General features: G+C 42.2%; 1 protein-coding gene across 4 annotated transcripts in view; it reads right to left on the bottom strand.

Moving 5' to 3' along the window:
* gpd2 (glycerol-3-phosphate dehydrogenase 2 (mitochondrial)) overlaps nt 1–21,703 on the bottom strand; it is a 152,105-nt gene that overhangs the window by 120,142 nt on the left and 10,260 nt on the right. The gene's annotated exons all lie outside the window — the stretch shown is intronic.

Below are 21,703 nucleotides of genomic sequence, written 5' to 3'. Positions count from 1 at the left end.
GTTGACTGTTGGACTCCAAGACTCCCAGAAAGATGGTAAGAATTGTTCGTTTTATAAATGGTTATGTATTAAACTTACCTATTTAGCTTTAAGGTAGAACAGAGCTGGGCGTTTGGAGATAGAAATTTTAATTAACTGTCTGGGTACAAAGTCAGTGCAGTTCACACTGCTATGGAGATGAGAGTTTGAGAAGACAAGAGTTCATAGCGATTACCTGTCGTCTTACAGGTTTCTTAAAATATTCCTGGCCCTTACAGATAGATTTTTGCAGACTGACCTGACAGAAAGACAGAGCTGGGAGATAAAGACAGTCTATCGATCCCTGTGCAAAATGCAAACTTGTGCGCAGTTTGAAGAAACAAAGCTTATAAGAAAAATTCATCTAGCATTGGACAGAGGAATCACCAGAGTACCTGCATCATGAAAGTCAGCTTAGGAGTTAGAAACAACCGGATAGAAAAGCAAAACAAAGAGAGAAAGCCATGAGAATAGCTTGAGACTTTATGCTGGAGAATGAAGTTTCATTGACGGACAGATATGGTACAACTGTGGAATAGAACTCAGTCAAATCTCAAACAGGGAAATGTTTTTTGTGGTTGATAGAGTAAGTTGCCAATAAACAAATCTAACAACTTCACTGTTATCCATGAGAAACATGTCTCAATAGAATGACACGAAACCTACTACCCCTTAGGTATTTTTGATACTTAAGTGACCCATCTGTCGCTGCATTTAAGAGTTTCCTTACAAGCGTTAATGGGCTCCATCCTGCACTCAAGTTCACCCTGAACACAAGAAGTCAAGCAAGTGCTTTCCTCAACTTGCTAGTTGGGAAATCCATGAATGGGCTCTCTACTATAGCATAGAGTCATAGAGCTGTACAACACAGAAACAGACCCTTCAGTCCAAATTGTTCATGTCAACCACATGTCCTAAATTAATCTAGTCCCATTTGACAGCATTTCGCCCATATCCCTCTCAACCCTTCCTATTCATGTACCCATCCAGATGCCTTTTAAATGCTGTAATTGTACCAGCCTCCACCACTTCCTCTAGCAGCTCATTCCATTTACACAACACCCTCTGCCTGAAAAAGTTGCCTCTTAGGTCCCTTTTAAATCTTTCCCCTCTCTTATTAAACCTATACCCTCTAGCTTTGGACTCCCCAACCCTTGGAAAAAGACCTTGGCTATTCACCATATCCATGCCTCTCATCGATTTCATAAACCTCTATTAGGTCATCCCTCAGACTCCGAAACTCCGCGGATAAAAGCGGATAAAAGCCTATTCAGCCTCTCCCTATAGCTCAAAGTCCCAACCCTGCAGGGCTACCTTCACCGATCAACATATGTGTTGAGTCTCTTCCAAGCACCATAAGATTGTCCGAGTCATTTGTTCACCATTCAAACTTGATTCCAAAATAGGGTGTATCAAAGCCATCTTGTTACTCCAGATTGTTGCTCTCTAATGTCATACAAACTTATGAATGGACTTAACGTCACCACTTTCCTCCTGAAAAGTGCTGAGTCAACCTCCAAGTTACTCTGGAAGGGTAAAGTGTCTCAAAATTTGAACAACAGGTAAAACTAACTATTGCATGCTGCTGTTGTGTAGTAGCAACATACATAGTGTTCTCAATTAAAAATATGCTACCATATAACTAAAAAGACATTCTGTCTACCATAAAAATGAGCAATGTGGTATTTGAAATTTCAGTGCCACAGGGGTGCCAAGTAAGTAGGCTCTACATTGCAACCACTGATGGATCATTTCAAACAGCACACCAATTGGACTTTTCACAAGAGACAATGTATTGTCAACTAGACCGTGCTTGCAAAATTCAGAACATTGCTCAACAATTGCCATATCCTATCTAATTGGGCAATCTCAATTGTGTTAAGAACTACACTAACAACCAACTTAAGATGGTTTGTCAAGCTCACAATGTGGGTCACTTGCACATGCTAGAGCTGCATGCACTCGCATGCGAGGTCCTGTCTTTTGTAAACAGAAAGAATACATCCACACATTGCGTTTTTCACAACTAAATAAAAATCTTGGGGTGGCAATGCCTTGACCATTCAGAATTAACTTGCCAACTTTGAATTTAAACACAAGCTTGGCAGCTAACATCTCCCATCTCCCTGGTGATTTCTCTATGGCAATACTTCTACCAGAGTCCACTTACCAACCAAACAACACCCACTTTTCAAGCAATAAATTGATATATTCCTTTTGAGATGTGGTATTCTTCCAATTTTGTTCTGATAAGTGCAGGACAAAAGATTTAACAGCTTGTCTCCTTTTTTAGCTGAAAATGTGTTGCTGGAAAAGCGCAGCAGGTCAGGCAGCATCCAAGGAACAAGAGAATCGACGTTTCGGGCATAAGCCCTTCTTCAGGAATGTTCCTTGGATGCTGCCTGACCTGCTGCGCTTTTCCAGCAACACATTTTCAGTTCTGATCTCCAGCATCTGCAGCCCTCACTTTCTCCTCTGTCTCCTTTTTTATACAATGATCTTTTCATTTACTTTATTAATTTAAACAGAATATCTTAACATTATATGAAATAGTTTTCCACATTCAAGGTATGGTCTATGCAATGGAGATAATTTTGGTACAATTTCAAGAAGTGAAATATGTCCACAGCATTCAGCTTTGGGGTAAGTGCAGTATCTCAAGGAAGGAAGCACTGAACAACTTAGAAGCACCACTAGCATCAACAATTCATAGATAACTCATATACGTATTTCCAAGCTCAAACCATCTGTGTATATTATTTTATGATTCTGTAATATGAAAGCTCTACATTCAATGATTTTAAAAAAAGTGAAGAAGGAATAGGGACAATAATATTGCAATCGAAGAGTCTCCTAACGTCAAAGTATTGTTAAAATTCTCTGAAAAGGTAAACAGTGAATTGAGTTTATCAGTGACAACAATGTTGTGAAATTATGTGAAAATTTTAATCTGTCTAGTGATTGAGATCACATGGGAATGCTGTAATTTAAGATGTTTGTGTACATAACTGGTTATTTATTGTTCTGAGCTTGAAATTTTAAGTGAGTGACAAGTGATACTCTACTAAATCTTTGAATTTAAACCATATCTGACGCATTCAATTTACTGCGTACAGTAATCTGTGTCTTGTCCAACTCAGTTGTAATAAACTTCTGAATTTGCAGTTTATTGTAACATATTAAACAGAGTCTGAATTCCAGGTGCATGGTATTCCAGAGTAAAAACTCTATTGGTGAACATTAGCATTGATCTGAGATGTTCACTTCATTATTCTTTGCCAACATAAATTTACATTTTGATATCCCCATGTTAAATTCTGGATGACACATCTTGCAACACTGTCACCCACAGTAACAATAATTTTAATGTAACTAAGAGTGTTTCATTGCAACACTGCCATGCATTTTCACAAAATAGATTGCTCGATTGCTAACACCATTTGAAAGATATTCACCAAAAGTTTGGATAATAGTTGACTAAATTGTACATAGTAAATTGTTAGCTAAACCTTTGGAATGTATTTTTGTAACTGCCGTGACATATTTCCATGTGACATAGTATTGAAACTCTTTCATTGATGAATACAAATATCCTATGAGATTCATAACTTTGCTTTAAAGAAAGGGAATGGCTGCTAGGGTCTTGTATCATGTCCCCAGAATGTTAGACTGGACCTACATATTACTAACCAAGTGACATTTAACTAGATAACTCCCCTGCAGTTTTTATTTCGAATTCATTCATAGGGTGTGGGCGTCACTAGCTGGGTCATCATTTATTGCCCATCACTAGTTGCCCTTGAGAAGGTGGGGATGAGCTGTCTTCTTGAACTGTTGCAGTCCATTTGGTGCAGGTAAACCTACAATGTTGTCAAGAGAGGTAGTTCTAGAATTTATGACCCAATGTAGGAAAGGCAATATACTTCCAAGTCAGAATGGCGAGTTGCTTGGAGGGGAACTCGCAGGTGGTGATGTTCCAATTATATCTGCTGCCCTAAACTTTCCAGATAATAGTGGCCGTGGATTTCAAAGGTCCTGTCTAAGGAGCCATGAAGACTTTTTGCTCATCTTGTAAATAGTACAGACCTACAGTTCTGAGTGAAGGTTGCAGATCAAGCAAGCTACTGGTTAGTCAAGATTCTTCATGGTTGGTGGAGCTCCACTCATCCAGGAGGTGCACACTGTATTTCTTGGCTTCTGCCACCTTCCAATGCTGGAAGCACTGGTTTGCTTAAATTATCCTGCTGACTAATACACTGAAGTTCATTTCTAATGATGAAATCTGAGTAGGTAGAAATCCTGACAGTTTAATTATTGTTACATCTGAAGGTGGAAACTGAGCAATTCAAGCAGCAAAATGGCAATTTAAACAGCTGATCAGTGAAGAGTTCTTGTACAACTCAAACTGCTGACAGAGCAATCAAGATGCTTGCTCACCGAACAGATCAACTTTAGTGAATTAAAGTTTACCGATTTAAAAAGTGGATTTTAAGATGTTAGAGAATGTCTAAAACTCAAATTCAAATGTATAAATTGCCAGCAATCCACTGCATAACGGAAGAGCTAGACAGCAGCAATGAAGCAAGCAATCATATCATTCTTCTTTCTCCCTCTTGACAAAATGATGCTTCCTGTCTCCCAATACACACTAAGCAAACACACTCCACAAATTTAGCACGAGTGAGAAGCCAAAACAGTTTTCCACTGACACTACACTTGCAGTGTGAATTTAATGCAAAGCACCAAAACAGATTCAACCTGACATGTGGAGGTAGTTAAGACCCATCCAGGAGTCACACTTAGCTTTGTTCCGATGTCAGATTGAAGCTGCTTAACACTGAATCAATGGCTGTAATATAAACTGATGGAATAAAAGCATGACTGTGTTTTGACAAACAAAGTTTAATCCATACATCTCTGACTTTAATTTTATTCATTCATGGGATGTAGTTGTTTTGAACTCAGCCAGCATTTACTGCCTATCCCTAATTACCCTTGAGGCGGTGGTGAGCTGCCTTCTAAAAACTATAGTGCTGTTGGGGAGGGAGCTCAAGAATTTATAACCCAGCGACAGTGAAGGAATAGTGATTATTAGTTCCAAATGTGTGGCTTGGAGAGGAACTCACAGATGGTGGTGGTAGTTCAATGTATCTGCTGCCCTCTACCCTGCTAGGAGATAGAGGTCACGGATTTGGAAGCTGCTGTCAAAGGAAACTTTGGGAGTTACTGCAATGCAGATGTCTTGCAGATTCTACATACTGTTGCTACTGTGCATTATGCTGAAGGGAGTGAATGCTGAGGGTGATGAATAGGGTGCAAATCAAGTGGGTTGCTTTCTCCTGAATAATGTCAAATTGTGTTGTTGGAGCTTCCAGGAAAGAGCACAGTATTCTCTCACACACCTGAGCTGTAGTTTGTATATAGTGGACATGCACCAGGGAGACAGAATACAATTGATTCATCACATAATTCCTAGCCTCTGACCTGGTTTTATAAAACACATTATTTATATGGCTGGTTCAGCTCAGTTTCTGTTCAATGGTAACCCCCATATTGTTGACAGTCAGAGAGATTCACTGATGGTAATGCCACTAAATGTCATGAGGAGATTGTTTGATTCTTACTTGTTACGTCACACCTGTATTACTTAGCACCTACAATACTGTTATAGACAGATGCATCTGTAGAATGATGAGGACAAAGTAAACTGTTTTTTTACTCTTGTTCCTTCAACAGCTGCTGAGGACTAGTTTAGCAGTCATGTGCTTTAGGACTCCTCTAACTCTGTCAATAGTGTTGCTAAAGACTCACTCTGTGATGAACATCCAATTCCCTGAACATGAGTACATTCTGTGCCCTTGTCACCCTTACTGTTCCTCTGTTTTGCCCATGTTTTGATTCCAGCTCTGCCCATGTTTTGATTCCAGCTGATGTTAATATAGGACAAACATGTATCATATTAAAATCTGGCTTGATTTTATTATGTCTTTATTTAACAAAGTGGGCTTTCAATGAAATGCAATACTGTAGATTTGGCTTTAACAAGAAATGAAATGATAAAAAAAAGGGATTGATATATATCAATGTTGAAAATTTAAAAACACTGTAAAAATGCAATGCCATCTATCGTAACACTATCATATAGAGTACTACAGAGTGCATCATTCTACCATAATGTTTAGCTTAAGAGTTGGGTAGCCTCTTGCTTGATTTGTTACATAACTGAGCTTAGACTTCCTAAGCTTTGATGGACCCCTTCAAGGTTCAAACCAAATACTTCTCAACTTCAACTTTCAAATTAAAACCCTTACAGTGAGATACCTTACTTCCTGGATTTTCTGAACTAACTTGTTCTCTAGAAGAAATTGATTCATACATCTAACTTCAAATCAGAACTTCTACAAGCTGAAGCCAAAAGCTTTTTCCCCTGCCCACACAAAGAAAAAAAAAATCAATTCCTGATTCTATCTGATAGCGAGATAATGTTCTTCAATGTTTCTTGTGTCCACTCCCAAAACTTTCCCCACTATCACCCCAGATATACACACTCTCATAGTAGAAAGTGAGGACTGCAGATGCTGGAGATCAGAGTCGAGAGTGTGATGCTGGAAAAGCACAGCTAGTCAGGCAGCATCCAAAGAATCTGATGAAGGGCTTGTGCCCGAAATGTCGATTTTCCTGCTGCCTGACCTGCTGTGCTTTTCCAGCACCACACTCTTGACACACACTCTCACACTGATTTTAGAAAAAAGAAAAAAAAAATCATGGCCCCAGAAAAACTGACAAATTAATCACTAAACTCCCTCATACAGAGACCAAAACCCACATGCCACTAGTTCAAAATCTAACTGTAAAATAATGTTGAATATACTAATATAAAATTATACAACTTACACCACATATCCAAGTGGTGTTCAACATGGTTCAGTACTGATTCATTTGCTAAAAGAGATAGTAGGTTGTTTCCTTACCCATGTCTGATTTGATGCCTTGAGATCTCTTAGGGGTTTTGAATCAATGTTGAGCGCTTCGATTGCAACATAGATGCTGCCACTAATGGTGAGTTTGTTTTACTGACAGACATCAGGGGTGGTGGCTAGAATTTTGTATGATTTCATTCTGTGAGTAGGACTATGGCAGCTGTTATTTGACCACTCTGTGTAGCAGCACTCACAATTTAGGCATAAATGGCATAGATGACTTTGAAGGCTCCATAGGGCTGGGTTTGCTGTTGGCATTCCTGGTCCCCAGGTCAGTGTCATGTTTGTCTGTCTAGTTTCATTCCTTTTCTTGGGTGTTTTAGCAAAATTGTAAGTTGTAGTTGAATGTAACTAAGTGACTTGATAGGCCATTTCAGACTCAGCGACATTGCTTATGGGTCTGGAATCACAGGTAAGCCAGAACAATCAAGGATGGCAGTTTAGTGAATGAGATGTTTTTACACCAATTATTAAATGACTACCATTTAATCAAATTCAGCTTCTATTAAATATCAATGTTGGGAATTAAAACAATTTCCCCAAAACATTTGTCTTTGCCCCTGGATGATTAGTCCATAAACATTAATCACTATACTATACCAGCACCTTCACCTACCGATCTTTATGCGCAATGACTGACAATAAACAAAACAGATTACTACAGATGTCACAATATTTCAATGCAATACAGAAACTGCATTAAAACAAAGTACTTTCTAACTAGGCAGTGAAGTGCTAATCCCACAGGACATCCAGTTTTCTCAAACAATGAGAGGACCCTACTACAAGATTCATATTTTGTACATCCACTCTCCCAACTTACCTTCACAACTTTATTCCACAGAATATTGGTTTTGGAATACAAAATTTTTCACATCCTACACGTTTTTAATTAATATTCCTCTTCTCGCCTCAGACCTTGATTAAACAGGAGGTACAGTTCTAATCACAGATATCCCAACAGACTATGGCATAAACTGAACCAAGAAACATTTTTAATCAGAATGGAACAAAAAGGTATGAGGAAGAACAATTTTCCACTTTAACCATCCTTTTGAGTAAGGAATTGCCAATTGGTCTCCCCTCACAAATCGCGCTCGGGCCAAAATTGGAACTGTCTTTCAACATAAAAACAAAACTAGCCCTTGACCATCCCTGGACAAGGCTACATCTCAAGGCGGGTCGCTTCTCCCTTCATGTTCAATCACTTAGCGCCTACCTGCATGTTTGCAGAATTTCTGCCTTTCCAGGCCTGTTAGTAAAGGCTCTTCATACTGCCATACTGTTGTGCTCTTTAATGTCGACACACAAACAGGCTGCTTGCCATCATTGTCTGTCAAAACCTGTCTGACATACTGATTTACAGCACACCAAGATGTCAATCTAACATCTACAGCAGGTGCCAGCTGCCTGTGCAGCAAATACACTGTATGATTATTAACCAAACGGCTTTATCACAAACTGGTGGGTCCAGTCCTCAGTCAAGTCAACGGGGGCCATTATCTGTCAATCACCAGCACACTTCACAATAATGCAGGGCCTTGACATGGTCAGCCACCCACTTGGGATGCTCACCATCAGGGAATCTGTCCATCTAAAGTGCAGAGAGCAGATAATGATCAGACCTATCAGCCTACCACAAGCAGTCAGGGGTGACACAAATCAGGATCTGATGTTATACCAGTTAGGGGTCTGGTAAGGTTTAGGGGCTGCTTGTCAAAATTGGGCACGGGTCTGAGGTGAATACAGTCCTGGAGGAGTAGGGTGGGCATTATTACGATGTATGTATAGGCTCAAGAGGCAGGGAGGAAAAGTACAGTTGGAGGAAAAGTTCAATTTGGTGGGTCTCCACGTGGGGAGTAAAAGGAAATGGGTGGAAATAAGTTGTTGGGAAAATGGAGACTCTGAGGATACCTGGCACAAGCCCCATATTAATGGTGTCCTCTGTATGCTGCATTCCCTGCGTTCTCAAGACAAGAAATGCAGCTGGGCAATGTCACAAACACCACCCAGGATGGGCACAGTCTGGTCAGTTTGATAGATGAAAGCACAGGTTCCATGTGTGCTGGCACTAGCACATAGAAGGGGCAAACACAAGAAACAGCCAGCTCAGCTACATTTATTTTGCACTAATTTTGTTGCCCATTTGTGGTGCAGAGTGAAGAAGCTTAGGGATCAGACACTGTTCAAGGGTGATGTGCACCATGCCATCGGTGTTAGTAAACTGAACTTTGGCATCTCAATGACATCAAAGATAGTAGCAATGCCATTACAGAAGACTAACGCTGACAGAAGATAAACTATTAATTGTGCAACTTCTAAGAGTGTTCTGGAAAGTATATCATCTGTCAAGAAATGAGAAATTGAACCATCAATCTATGTCTGATACAGAAAGTGTTTGGAGCACAGCAAGGTCCCTTTTTGATATAATATGTTGGGCACTCAGCTACCATGGCAACTTCACCATGTTGGTGCACTGGCTGAGGCTGAAGCTGGATGAATGATGGAGAAATGGTTCTTATTATCAAAATGCTGCATATCACACTGTGTGGAAGAGTGTATGAACAGCCCTCTTCTGCAAGTTATGCCACCAGTCTCTCTTCTGCAATCTAAGAAACTCTTTTGTTTCTTGTATTCCCACTGGGCAGTGATGGGCAACAGAGACTGGTAGGATGTTGGTCGCTGTGGCACATGCAGGAGGACCAGGGTCAGTAGTAAGGCCAGACATGGCAGCAGGATACAGAGGACAAGGTGCACCCAGCTCAGGGAGAGGTCACAACTGCAGGGCCTCAGGATGTGTGAAGTCTGCAGGAGGCCCAGTGCTTTTCAGCCCTGACTCTATTTCCTGAGAATAAGAGAAGTGTGGTGCCAACACTGGCTCCACATGACAGACTTGCAGACATTTTCCAGGAATTTCTGTTTTTGTTTCAGATTTCCAGCATCTGCTGTTCTTTCAGTTTTTTGTCTACTGGCTCCACGTGTCCCAGGAGACTGTAATAGAACTGTATCAGATGCTCGAGTGGGACCTGAGAGCTCCAGGAATGAGAGACTACCTTCTCCAGTGGCTTTGAAAGCAACAACCTCTCTGAACATCCTTGTGACCAGACGTTCCAGGGAGTGACAGGTGACCTGTGTGTGATCTCAGTCGTGGAGTTTTAGCCATAGAGTCTTACAGCATGGAATCAGACCCTTCAGTCCAACCTGTCTATACCAACCATAATCCCAAACTAAACTAGTCCCACTTCCCTGCGCTTGGCCCATATCCCTCAAAATATTTCTTATTCATGTATTTATTCAAATGTTTTTTAAATGTTGTGACTGCACCTGCACCCACCACTTCCTCTGAAAGTTCAATCTACACACAAACCACTCTGAGTAAAAGAAATTGCCTCTCAGGTCTTTTTTAAAACCTTTCTCCTCTCACCTTAAAAAATGTGCCCCTTAGTCTTGAAATTCCCCATCCCAGGGAAAATACATCTGCCATTCATTTTATCTATACCCCTCATGATTTTATAAACCTCTAAAAGGTCACCCCTCCACCTCTTTGCTTCAGTGAAAAAATTTCCCAGCCTATCCAGCCTCTCCTTCTAACTCAAGTCTTTCATTCCCAGTAACATCCTGGTCAATCTTTTCTGAATTCTCTTCAGCTTACTAATATCCTGACTATAACAGGGCAGCCAGAACTGCACACAAAAGGCCTCACCAATGCCCTCTACAACCTCAACCTGACATCCCAACTTTTATATTCAAAGGTCTGAGCAATAAAGGCAAGTGTGCTGAACACCTTCTTAAACATCTTGTCTACATGTAATGCAAACGTCAAAGAATTATGTACCTGAACCCCTAGGTCTCTGATGTACAACATTACCCAACCCTCCTTTAGTTGTATAAGTCCTGCCCTTGTTTGTTCAACCAAAATGCAATACCTCACATTTATCCAAATTAAATTATATTTGCCACACCTCAGCCCATTGACCCATTTGTACCCCCACAAATGTATCAGGGCAGTGACCAATGCCACATGATCACACCAGATTTGTGCAAGGCTACTTTGCTCCCCCATGATCGTGGCAGTGCTGCAGCCTGGGCAGTAGGTTTTGGGAAGATAGCTGGCATTACCCAGGAGCATTACCATGAACTATACACACACACGGCACTGATAGGGCCATATCACGACACTGTGGAATTCCAGTTGTCAGTTTGCTCGCTGAGCTGGTGGATTTGTTTTCAGATGTTTTATCAACATGCCAGTGAGTCTCCAGAGAGGTATTGGTGTTCTTTCCCACTTGATGTTTATGTGTCTTGGTTTGTTGTGGTGGGCAATATCATTTCCGGTTCTGTTACCGAGAGGTTGATAAATGGGGTCCAAATGTACGTTTGTTAATGAAGTTCTGGTTTGAATGCCAGGCTTCTAGGAATTTCCACACATGCCTTTTTTTGGCCAGTCCCAAGATGGATGTATTGTCCCAGTCAAACTGGTGTCCCTCTTCATCTGTGTGTATGGATATCAGTGATTCACATCAATAAACATCATCCTAGGCAAAGAAACACTGGCCTCACTGCTAGACAAACCAGGGAAACAAACACCTGACAGTGCCAACTCCATCAGCCAAAAAAAGCATCCTCAAACTACTGGACCTGTGCCTCATGACCCACTTCATCTTCAATGACAAGATATACATATAAATCAACAGAACAGCTATGAGACCACCAATATCGGGACTTATAGCAGAAGCACTTACGTAGAGATTAGAATGAACAGCCCTTCCCATGATCCAGCCCAAGCTTTGGATCCATTCTGTGGATGACACCTTTATCATCAAGAAACACAACAAACTAGAAGAACCCCACCAACACACATACACCAGCCTCACCAGTTTAAAGTTCACCAAAGAGGAAGTGAGCAATCACCAACTCCCTTCTTGGTAATCATGGTCGAATGGAAAGCCAATGGAGAACTGCAGACCAGCATTTACAGGAAAGCCACATGCACACTGACAAGATAGTCAACTGCAGAAGCAACCATTTCAACACACACAAACAGAGCTGTATCAGGACACTATTGAAAACAAGCCACAACACACTGGCAGCACCCGGCACTATGAGATGCCGACGTGAAACACTTGTACAACATATTCAGGAACAATAGCTACCCGATAAGCATATTCTACCAATTCCTGCACAACAGACCTAAACAGAAAGACACAACACACCCGTAGACTCTAGTCACCCTACCACACATCAAAGACATTTAAGAGAAGACCACCAGACTACTCTGGACCCCAGGCATTATGGTAGCCCACAAACCTACTACTGCACTAAAACAACTACTGACGAAGTTAAAGGACCCAAAACACACAGCCAGCAGAATGATTGTCATGTACATAATACCCTGCAAGGACTGCAACAAATATTACATTGGACAAACCGGCAGGAAACTAGCCACCAGGATACATGAGCACCAACTTGCCACTAAAAGACATGACCATCTATCATTGATATCCATACACACAGACAAAGAGTGACACCAGTTTGACTGAGACGATGCATCTACCCTGGGACAGGCCAAACAAAGACATACGCGGGAATTCCCAGAGATCTGGCATTCAAACCAGAACTCCACTAATAAATATAGATTTGGACCTCATTTACAATCCTCTCAGAAACAAAACTATAAATGATATCACCCACCACAAAAGACCAAGACACATAAATAGCAAGTGAGGGAGAACACCAATGCTTCACCGGAGGCTCACTGATAACGTTACCTAGCATGGTGTTCGAAATGTTTGAAAGCATACCCACCAGCTCAGTGAGGAAACCAATACCCTGACCCACAATCAGAGCTACAAATCTTCTCCAAGATCTCAAACACTAGAATTCATCCACATGGGACACTCCCATGTACTTAGGCTTTGGAGGATCCAGGAATCTTACCAGACTATTTACAGGATGGCGAATGCTGCCTCCTACAACTGAAGTTGATGGCATCATTGCACAACCCCCTAACTGATACAGAGCACAGATACGATGCTGCTCATGCTTTGACCAAGGCTGTGCTGGAGCATTCAACAGAACTGTTGAGGATGTGGTTCCGCTGCTTGAACCAGTCTGAGCGGGCCCTCCAGTATAGTCTGGACAGAATGTGCGGCATGATTCTGGTGTACTGTGCTCTGTACGATTGGAACAAGCAATGAGGGGATGTGCTGGATGCTGAAGATCTGGAAGTATGGGAGCAATCCTCTGATGAAGACACATGGACAGTGGGGAGCAGGAAGCTGTCCTTATCCACATCCGAGTGCTAGGTAGTACAAGCCAATTGATATCTGTTTCCCACAGAGAAGAGATGGGTACAGCAGATGATCATGGACTATCAAATCATTCTCATGATGTCAGCAGGTCATCTGCACTGTAGGTGAAATTTCAGCATCCATTGGTTTTATCTGTGTTCCCTTTTGCTGGCTGTAGATTGGAATTGTCCGATTGCTTGCTGATATGTGATGTTAACCAACTGAGCAATAACCAGCTATTAGAGTGGTGCTGGAAAAGCACAACAGGTCAGGCAGCATCTGAGGAGCTAGAAAATTGACATTTCGGGCAAAAGCCCTTCATCAGGAATGAGGCAAGGAGCCTCCGGGGTGGAGCGATAAATGGGATAAGGGGTGGGGCTGGGGAGAAGGTACTAAGAGTAAAATAGGTGGATGGAGGTCAGGATGGTGATAGGTCAGAGAGGAGGGTGGAGCGGATAGATGGGAAAGAAGATTGGCAGGTAGGACAGGTCATGAGGATGGTGCTGAGCTGGCAGTAGTCACTGGGGACACTAATGGTGACTTAGAGAAGGTTTTTAGGTAAGATGTAGCTATAGACAGCTAAAGTGTGTGACCTGCTGGTTAAACAGCAATAAGGAAAAGAGAATGGGATTTTGTGTGCACTGGGCAGTGTGACCTTGTGGCTGGAGTATCATTATGCTGCCAACGAAGGGCTACATTGGACTGCAAATGTCTGTTCAGTTGTCTTTCAAAGGTGGTGAAGGTGCAAGGGATGCCAGGTTTTCAGAGCCATCAGCTGATTGCAAAGTTGTTCTGGGAACAGTGCATAGGAAAATGGGACAAGAATTAGATGTGATTGATGCCACAGGGGCAGTGTATACAGTTAATAAGAAGTTTGGTAATATCTTGGTGAGAAAACATGCTGAGCCTCACAGCCAACAACCCTCCAAAACCACCTAGACAAAAAATGGTAAGCTTCAGTAATTTGCCAGTTGTTCAGTAAAATTAGCCTGTATGTTTTGCCTCCATAAAAACACACATGTATGCACATTTGAGGCCACAGTGGACCTCTATGATCCCTTTACAGTCTGAACCATTTCCCACTTTCTGAAAAACTTGCATGCTGTGAACAGTTTTGAGCTCAAAGCTGCCTCATTTGCAGATCAACTGAAAATTTCATCAACTGTGCCTTAGGCACCCTGGCTGCTCATTTTTCATTCAAATAATTGGTTATTTAATTGAAAATCATTTCCTAAGTATCCACAAGTCACTGAAGGGAGCTGGTTATTCAGAAGGGACTATAGATTCTGAACACCATTTTTCTCCTCAAAAATATAATAAAGCATGTGTCATACCTTTTACTTCATTAACTTGTTTACTTTTTCCACGATCACATATAATTCATCTTACTTCAAACTACAAAATGTAAATTGCAATATTTTAGCTTCCAGCTCCAGGCCTCAAGCTTCTCAAGTCTTTGTTCATGAGAGATTTACAAATTAACCTGTCTCACTAGTAAGACATGATCCACTACATTCCAGTTACTTAATAAAATTTAACCTGTGTTAACTACATTGGTTAAATATAATTGTTTTTAGTTTGCTATTATACTCAAAATTTGAAAACAAATCAACAGGTTTTGTTTAAAATTAAGCACTTAAGATCAGAGATGTTCAAATAGAAGTAGGTCATTCAGTCCACCAACTCTGCTCCACCATTCATTTAGATTGAGTCATAGAGTTACACAGCACGGAAACATGGCTGATCTGATAATCCCCAACTTCACCTTCATACCTTAGCTCCATAACCCCTGGTTCCCTTACTGATTAAAAATATCAGTCTTGAATATACTTAATGACTCAGCCTCAACAGCCCTCTGTGGTAAAGAATTTCACAGGTAAACTATGAGAAGGCTAAAGCATTCACAGTAATCTTCAACCAGAAGTGCTGAGTGGATGACTCATCTCAGCTTCCCTCACTGATCCCCAGCATTACAGATACCAGTCTTCAGCCAATTCAATGCACTCAACGTGCTATCAAGAAATGGTTGGACACATTGGATACTGCAAAGGCTATAGGCCCTGACAACATTTTGACAAAGGTTATGAAGACTTGTGCTCCAGAACTTACCATCCCTCTAGACAAGTTCTTCCAGTACACTTACAACACTGGCATCTATCCAAAAATGTGGAAAATTGCGCAGCTATGTCCTGGACAAAAAAAGCAGGACACATTCAATACAACCGATTACTGCCCCATCAATCAGTAAAGTGATGGAAAGTGTCATCAACCGTATTATGAAGCAGCACTTGCTCAGCAATAACCTGCTCAGTGACGCCCAGTTAGGGTTCCACCAGGGCCACTCAGCTCCTGACCTCATTATAGCTGGTTCAATCATGGATTCCGGAGGTGAGATGAGAGTGATAGCTCTTGACATCAAGACGACATTCAATGGAGTGTTGCATCAAGAAGCCCGAGCAAAACTGGAATCAATGGGTATCGGGGAAAACTCTGTGCTGGTTAGGGTCATATTCGACACATAGGAAGATGGTCATGGTTGTTGGAGGTCAGTCACCTCAGCTCCAGGACATTTCTGCAGGAGTTCCTCAGAGTAGTGTGCTAGGCCCAACCATCTTCAGCTGCTTCATCAATGACATTCCCTCTATCATAAAATCAGAAGTGGGGATATTTGCCAATGATTGCACAATGTTTAGCACCTTTCGTGACTCATCAGATACTGAAGCAGTCCATGTTCAAATGCAACAAGATCTGGACAATATTCAAGCTTAGGCTGATAAATGGCCAATCAAATGCCAGGATATAACCATCACCAATCAGAGACAAATCTAACCACTGCCCCTTAACATTCAATGGTGTTACCATCACCAAATCCCTCAGTATCAACATGCTGGGGGTTACCATTGACCGGAAACTCATAAACACAGTGGCAATAAGAGCAGGTTAGAAGCTGGGAATACTGAAGCGAGTAACTCATCTCCTGACTCCCCAAAGTCAGTCTTTCATCTACAAGGCACAAGTCAAAGTGTGATTAAATACTCCCCATTTGCCTGGATGGATGCAGCTCCAACAACACTCAGGAAGCTTGACACCATCCAGAACAGAGCAGCCCGCTTGATTGGCACTACATCGACAAGCATCCACTCCCTCCACCATCGATGCTCAGTAGCAGCAGTGTTTACAATCTACAAATTCACCCAAGATCCTCAGACAGCACGTTCCAAACCCATGACCACTTCCATCTAAAAACGACAAAGACAACAAATATATGGGAACATCACCACCTTCAAATTCCCCTCCAAGCTACTCACCATCCTGACTTGGAAACAGATCACCATCCTGTCAGTGCAACTGGGTCAAAATCGTGGAATTCTCTCCCTAATATGGATCAACCTACAGCAGGTGGACTGTAGCAGTTCAAGAAGGCAGCTCACTACCACCTTCTCAAAGACAACTAGGGATGGATAATAAATTATGGCCAGCCAGCGGCGCCCACATGCCATGAATTAATAAAAAGAATTCACTACTCTCTGACAGAACAAAATTCCTCTTCATCTGTCATAAATGGGAGACCCCACAGTCTGAGATTATGCTCCATCTTGTCCAAACTATTGTACAAGGGGGAACAACCTCTCAGTCTACTCTAGCCATCCCCTAGAACATTATTATATGTTTCAATAAGGTCACATCATATTCTGCTAAACTCTAATGAGTAAAAGCCCAATACACTTAACCTCTCCTCTGACTCGCGCCTTGTATAATTTTTTGCAAGATCTCCCTGCTTTCAATATTCTACTCCCCTTGAAATAAATACCATCAGTCCGTATGCCTTCCCCATTAGCTGCTGAACTTGAATGCTCACTTGTAGTGATTCATGCATGAGGACTTCCTAATCCCTCAGTCCTGCAGTTTTCTGCAGTCTCTCTCTCTCTATTCGGTTCTCGTGGCAAAAAGGATACCGATAAAGAGTACAGAAGTTCAGACAGACAATCAATTTCCTAGAGAAGAAATTGCAAAAGCAGCAAGGCAGAATTTTAGCTCACTCTGAGCAGAAGCCATGCAAGTTATTTCTCATTCCAGGTAATATCAGGAAATGGCAGGAATCCTGATTCTCAAAATTGAAATCAATCACCCTCCAATGAACAGGGGGTGGGGAAGGGTGCATTGGGGTTCTGATCCCTGATATCATGGAAGAAACTGACTTGATCCCTGATGGGGGTATGGAAATTCCATGGTGAGAAAGAATGTATGCTTGGAGAGACAGTAAGGAAGACGTTGGCTTACTTGCCTTCATTGCTCAGACCTAGATTAGAGTGGTGCTGGAAAAGCACAGTAGGCCAGGTAGCATCTGAGGAGCAGGAAAATGGAAGTTTCGGGCAAAAGCCCTTCAGAAGGAATGAAGGCAGGGGGCCTTCAGATAGATAAATGGGAGGGGAGTGGGGCTGAGGAGAAGGGAGCAAAGAGTATAATAGGTGAATGGGGGTGGGGATGGAGGTGATAGGTCAGAGAGGAGGGTGGAGCGGATAGGCCGGAAGGAAGATTGGCAGGTAGGACAGGTCATGAGGATGGTGCTGAGCTGGAAGGTTAGAACTGGGGTAAGGTGGTGGGAGGGGAAATGAAGAAACTGGTGAAGTCCACATTGATGCTCTGGGGTTGAAGTGTTCTGAGGTGGAAGATGAGGGCGTTCTTCTTCCAGGCATTGGGTGATGAGGGACTGGCAGTGGAGGAGACCCAGGGCCTGCTTGTCCTCAGTAGAGTGAGAAGGGGAGTTGAAATGTTGGTGCGGGTGTCCCGGAGATGTTCCTTAAAGCACTCTGCGAGATCTCTGGGACACCCGCACCAATCAACCCCACGGCCCCGTGGAGGAAGAACGCCCTCATCTTCCACCTCGGAACACTTCAACCCCAAGACATCAATGTGGACTTCACCAATTTCCTCATTTCCCCTCCCCCCACCTTACCCGAGCTCCAACCTTCCAGCTCAGCACCATCCCCATGACCTGTCCTACCTGCTAATCTTCCTTCCCACCTATCCGCTCCACCCTCCTCTCTGACCTATCACCTCCATCCCCACCCCCAATCACCCATTGTAGTCTTTGCTACCTTCTCCCCAGCCCCACCCCTCTCTCATTTATCTCTCCACCCCGGAGGCTCCCTGCCTTCATTCCCAATGAAGGGCTTTTGCCGAAACGTCGATTTTCCAGCTCCTCGGATGCTGCCTGACCTGCTGTGTTTTTCCAGCTCCACTCTAATCTAAACTCTGATTTCCAGCATCTGTAGTCCTCACTTTTGCCCTTCATTGCTCAGACCACTGAGTACATGAGTTGGTACATCATGTTGAATTCTGCAGGATGTTGATAAGGCCATTTTTGGAGTGCTGGGCACAGTTCCTGTCGCCCTGCTTTGGGATGATATTATTAAGTTGGAGAGGGTGCAGAAAAGATTTACAAGGATGTTAACAAGACTGGAGGGTTTGAGTTATGAGGAGAGGCTGGATGGGCTGGTACTTTTTACATTGGAGTAGGTTGAGAGATAACCTTTTAGAGGTTTATAAAATAATGAGAGGCATAGATAAAGTGAATGGCAAAGGTCTTTTCCCTAGGGTAGGGGAATTCAAAAGTAGACAGCATATTTTTAAGGTGAGAGGGGAAATGTTTTAAAAAGGCCTTAGGAGTAACTTTTTCACACAGAAGATGGTTCGTATGAACTGCCTGAGGTAGTGGTAGATGCAGTACAGTTATAACATTTAAAAGACAAGTACACGAGTAGGGAAGGTTTAGAAAGATATGGGCCAAACACAGATAAATAGGACTAGTTCAGTTGAGAAACCAGGTCAGCATAGTCGAGTTGCCGCTTCTTCTGAACCATAAGCAGGGCTGTAAAAGCTCATTCCCTTCCAAAGAGCAATCCTTGCATCCATTTACTGAAAGATTACCCCTGGAAGATAAATCAAGACTGCAGCATGGTCAGCCCATCTTGGGGAGTATGTTAGCCACCCAGCCCCATTGACAGAGTTTTTTTGCATTTAAATTTTTACAGTTCTCCCCACCCATTTGATTGAAGTATGCAAGCAAAAAATTCCATCAAGTTTAATATGTATGACATCAGTCCAAGCAATACTACTGGATTCATCTGAAGATGAACACCAGCAACAGCCCTGGTTACTAAATGCCACCACTTTTACTAAGCCCCTTCAACAATATGCAGGGTTAAATCTTAGAATCCCTACAGTGCACAAAGAAGCCATTTGGCCCATCGGGCCTGCACCGAGTCTCTGAAGAGCATCCAAACGAAACCCAGCCCCCTCCATCCCTGTAACCCCACATTTCGCATGGTCAAACCATCTAACTTGCACATCATTGAACTGTGTGCGAAACCAGAACTCCCAGCAAAACCCCATGCAGGGAGAAAGTGCAAACTTCACACAGATAGTTACCCAAGGTTGGATTTGAACCCTGTGAGACAGCAGTGCTAACCGCTGAGCCACCATGCCGCCCCTAAACGGGGTTTAATGTTACCCCAATGGTTGTAACAAATGGGTCACCTATTTATAATACAAAAACAAAGTGGTAGAGAAATTCAGCAGATATGGCAGTGTGAATATATTAGACACTCAGATAACATGAAACTATATTTCAAAGCAATTCCTTTGGCAAATGAGATATTATAAATTATATAAATGCAATTTTTTGTCTGGAATGTTCTATGCTTTTTTTAGAAATTTAACTTTAGTATTAGTTAGATTTTGTATCATTATGCTGGTGTGAGCATTCATTGTGCTGTAAAGTCCATCAAAACTATAGGGATGGAGGGTGGCTAATGTTGTGCCTTGATTTAAGAAAGGTTGGAAGGAGAAGCCTGGTAACTACAGGCCTATGAGCCTGACATTGGTGATGGATAAGTTGTTAGAGGTGATTCGGAAAGATGGGACTTACAACCATTTGGAGTGGCAAGGACTGATTAGGAATTTTCAGCATGGTTTTGTACAAGGGGAATAGTGTCTCACAAACTTGACTGAGTTATTTGAAGAAGTAACCAAGAAGATTGATGAGGGCAGAGCGATAGACGTGGTTTACAATGACAAAAAGTGTGGCACTCGAAAAGCATAGGTCCATCAGGACTTTCATCAGGAAAGTGAGGGGAAGGGGGCTGATGAAGGGCTTATGCCTGAAACATTGACTCTCCTGCTCCTCGGATGCTGCCTGACCTGCTGTGCTTTTCCAGCGCCACACTTTTCAACTCTGACTCTTCGGCATCTGCAGTCCTCACTTTCTCCCAGTTGTGTACAGGGAATTTAGTAAAACCTTTCACAAATTTCCACATGGTAGGCTATTAAGTAAAGATAGATTACAAAGGATTCAAGAAGAACTTTCCAATTGGACACTAACTTGGGCGAGTTGTTTTTTGGACTGGAGGCCTGTGACCAGCAGAGTTCCACAGGGATCGGTACTGGGTCTACTTCTGTTTGTCATTTTTTTAAAAATGGTCATGATGAGAAAATGGGAGGCATAGTTAATAAGTTTGCAAATGACTCCAAAATTAGAGCTATTGTGGACAATGGAAAAGGTTATCTCAGTGTGTAAAGAGATTTTGATCAATTGGGTCAATGTGGTGAGCAGTGGCAGATGGAGTTTAATTTGGATAAATGCGAGATATTGCTTTTTGGTAAAACGAACAAAGGCTGGACTTATACAGTTGATGGTAGGGCCCTAAGTAGTGTTGTAAGACAGAGAGAGCTAAGGGTTCAGGTACATAATTCTTTGAAATTTGCAACACAGGTAAACAGGGTGGTTAAAGAGGCATTTGGCACGCTTGCCTTCGTTTCTCAGACTTTTGAGTATAGGAGTTGGGAAGTCATGTTGAGGTTGTACAGCATGTTGGTGAAGCCTCTTCTGCAGTGCTGTGTGCAGTTCTGGTTTCCCAGTTGTGGGAATGATATTATAAAATTGGATAGGATTCAGAAAAGATTTACCAGGATGTTGCCAGGAATGGAGGGTTTGAGTTATAAAAATAGGTCGGATAAGCTGGGACTTTGTTCACTGTAGCAGAGGAGGTTCAGAGTGACCTTATAGTGGTTTATAAAATAAAGAGAGACAGAAATAAAGTGAATAGCAAAAAGGATATTTTCCCTAGGGTAGGGGGGAGTTCAAAACTAGGGGACATATTTTCAGGTGAGTGGAGTAAGTTTTAAAAAGGACATGAAGAGCAACTTTTATTTTTAACAGAGGATGGTTCATGTGTGAAATGAACTGCCAGAGGAAGTGATGGATATTGGTACAGTTAAAAGGCATTTGGATAAGTACATGAATAGGAAGGGTTTGGAGGACTAAACGCAGGCAGGTGGGACTAGTTTAGTTTGGGAACATGGTCAGTGTGGACAAGTTGGACCGAAGGGTCTATTTCCATGCTCTGCGACTCT

The sequence above is a fragment of the Chiloscyllium plagiosum genome, unplaced genomic scaffold, assembly GCF_037043375.1.
Source record: "Chiloscyllium plagiosum isolate Xiang-an unplaced genomic scaffold, Cpla_swu_hap1 HiC_scaffold_7, whole genome shotgun sequence".
Taxonomy (NCBI): Eukaryota; Metazoa; Chordata; class Chondrichthyes; order Orectolobiformes; family Hemiscylliidae; genus Chiloscyllium; species Chiloscyllium plagiosum.
Note: the sequence above shows the minus strand (reverse complement) of the source record. Positions and strands in the feature narration are given on the sequence as shown.